Below are 2,920 nucleotides of genomic sequence, written 5' to 3'. Positions count from 1 at the left end.
TAGTTTACTGGAATGGGGCTAGAGGTAAAAGTCTTACAAAGTGAGTTTATATCCCTTTAACTGAGAAGCCACTGAATGGATAAAAGTGGCAAATGTGGACTGCATTACCTTATGGTTTAGACAGTATGTTCTCTGGATCTTAAATACTGAATTTTGGAACAAGGCTGGTGATATATATTGAGCAATAATAATAATGTAACAACAACTAATATTTATTGAGCACTTACTATGTGACAGGCACTGTTCTACATCCTTTACATATGTTAACTAAGTTAATTTTCAGAACAACTGAATTAGTTGTTAGTAGTAGGTGATACTGGTGTCCATATTAATTGAGTCTCAGGTTAAGTAACTTGTCAAGGTTACAAATCTAGAAAATGAAGCTAGAATTTGAACTCAGACACCTGGTTTCTCTGCTCTCTATCATCTCCATGTCTTCAGAATTCTTATCTTCACCTTCTCTATTGGGGCACCTGGCTGGCTCAGTCGGTAGAGCATGCGACTCTTAATCTCAGGGTCATGAGTTCAAGCCCTACGTTGGTTGTGGGGCCTACTTAAAAAAAATAAGGTAACCTAACTTTCTCCTTACTCATACATGAATCCTCTGCTGCTTTGGGTAGAGGTGCTATGGTACCCATTTAATGGGGATTAATATTAAAACTGTATTTAGAAAGCTATTGGGAAGTGCCATTAAGCAAAAAGGAATTTCCACATTCTGGATCTCAGCTGTTCATCAAGAAATCTATCAGAAATAACTAAGAATTACAGGTGGCACTTGGACAGTAAGAGTCTGATGTAAGTTATCTCCATTCAATTGCACTTTATCTGCATTTGCCTTAAAGAAGAGGACACCGAAAGCATGGACATTTTCCAGTGCAAGGCTCTATGTTTAGGAAGTTCTTTTTTTTTTCTCATTAAACTTTTGTTTTAATGGGTCTCAAAATTCTGTGACAGATTTTTGGTCAAGTTGTTTCCATTAAAAAGTACTGATTTTAAAAACTAATAAAACTGCTACACACACACGCATGCACGCACGTGCGCACACACACACACACACACACACAAACAAATGGTCCACAAAACAGTCTCCTTTCCTTCTGAAGGTTTTATGATGCATTGTTATCATTAACCAGTCTTTTACTATTAAACTTAAATGGCCAATTGACACAAACAGTTCTGAGACCATTCTTCCACCACTGATTAAGACTGGGGTGGCAGGTATTGGGGATAATATTCATTTAGCCTTCTGAGCTTTCTGGGCAGACTTAGTGACCTTGTCTGCTCTAGCTGCCTTCTTGTCCACTCCTTTGATGACACCCACAGCAAGCGTCTGTCTCTGTCACGAACAGCAAAACAGCCCAGAGGAGGATAGTCAGAGAAGCGCTCAACACACATAGGCTTGCCAGGAACCCTATCAACGATGGCAGCATCACCAGATTTCAAGAACTTGGGACCATCTTCCAGCTTTTTTCCAGAATAACAATCAATTTTCTCCTTCAGCTCAGCAAACTTGCAAGCAATGTGAGCTGTGTGACAATCCATCACAGGTACATATCCAGCACTGATTTGGCCTCGATGGTTCAGGATAATGAACATCTTTGACAGATACGTTCTTGACATTGAAGCCCACATTGTCCCCAGGAAGAGCCTCACTCAAAGCTTCATGGTGCATTTCAACAGACTTTACTTCAGTTTTAACATTTAACATCAACTGGAGCAGAGGTGACTACCATGTCAGGTTTAAGAACACTAGTCTCCACTTGGCCCACAGGGACAGTACCAATACCACCAATTTTGTAGACGTCCTAGAGAGGCAGACGCAAGGCCTTGTCAGTTGGATGAGTTGGTGGCAGAATGCAATCCAGAGCTTCAAGCAGTGTGGTTCCACTGGCATTCCCATCTTTATGGGTGACTTTCCATCCCTTGAACCAAGGCATGTTAGCACTTGACTCCAGCATGTTGTCACCGTTCCAACCAGAAATTGGCACAAATGCTACTGTCTCAGGGTTGTAGCCAATTTTCTTAATATGGGTGCTGATTTCCTTAACGATATCTCTTCTGGCTGTAGGGTGGCTCAGAAGGGCATGCTCATGGGTCTGCCCATTTTTGGAGATACTGGCTTCAAATTCACCAACACCAGCAGCCACAATCAGGACAGCACAGTCAGCCTGAGATGTGCCTGTAATCATGTTTTTGATAAAGTCTCTGTGTCCTGGGGCATCAATGATGGTCACATAATACTTGCTGGTCTCGAATTTCCATAGGGAGATATCAATGGTGATACCACGTTCACGTTCAGCTTTCAGTTTATCCAAGACCCAAGCACACTTGAAGGAGCCTTTTCCCATCTCAGCAGCCTCCTCCAATTTTCCATAGTTCTTTTGTCGATCCCACCACATTTGTAGATCAGATGACCAGCGGTGGTAGACTTGCCCGAATCTACGTGGCCAATGACGACAATGTTGATGTGAGTCTTTTCCTTTCCCATTTTGGTTTAGGTTGAGCAGCGGTTTTCACGATACCTGTGTTCTGGCGGCAAACCTGTTGCGAAAAAGCAGGAAGTTCTTTCATCATTTAGACCTTCCTTTTGGTCCTTTATTCAGCACGTATTTGTTGAGTACCCTCTATTTGCCAGGCACTGTGCTAGGCACTGAGGGCATTTTGATGAGCACAGACAGGTCTGTCACATCTTCTCATAGGATGTGTAGTGAAACGGGGTGGGGGGGAGACAAGCTAATAATCCCACAAATAAATGTATAATTACAAAACTGAGACATAAGTCATGAGGAAAGGCATTTGGGACTAGAGTGGAGATACTCTCATGGAGAGACTATGGCATCCTCTGGAGGATTAGAAGCCACTTCTCTGAGGGAACGACATTCCAATTAGAGGAAGCAGCATGCAAAGGCCCAGTGCTCCT

General features: G+C 42.5%; 1 pseudogene; it reads right to left on the bottom strand.

The window, feature by feature from the left end:
* Positions 1-1,051: 1,051 nt before the first annotated feature.
* On the bottom strand, positions 1,052-2,555 carry LOC145717799 (elongation factor 1-alpha 1 pseudogene; annotated as a pseudogene).
* Between the last annotated feature and the right edge of the window lie 365 nt (positions 2,556-2,920).

Source organism: Leptonychotes weddellii, chromosome X (assembly GCF_054177405.1).
Source record: "Leptonychotes weddellii isolate Sample4059 chromosome X, ASM5417740v2, whole genome shotgun sequence".
In the NCBI taxonomy this organism is placed as follows: Eukaryota; Metazoa; Chordata; class Mammalia; order Carnivora; family Phocidae; genus Leptonychotes; species Leptonychotes weddellii.
Note: the sequence above shows the minus strand (reverse complement) of the source record. Positions and strands in the feature narration are given on the sequence as shown.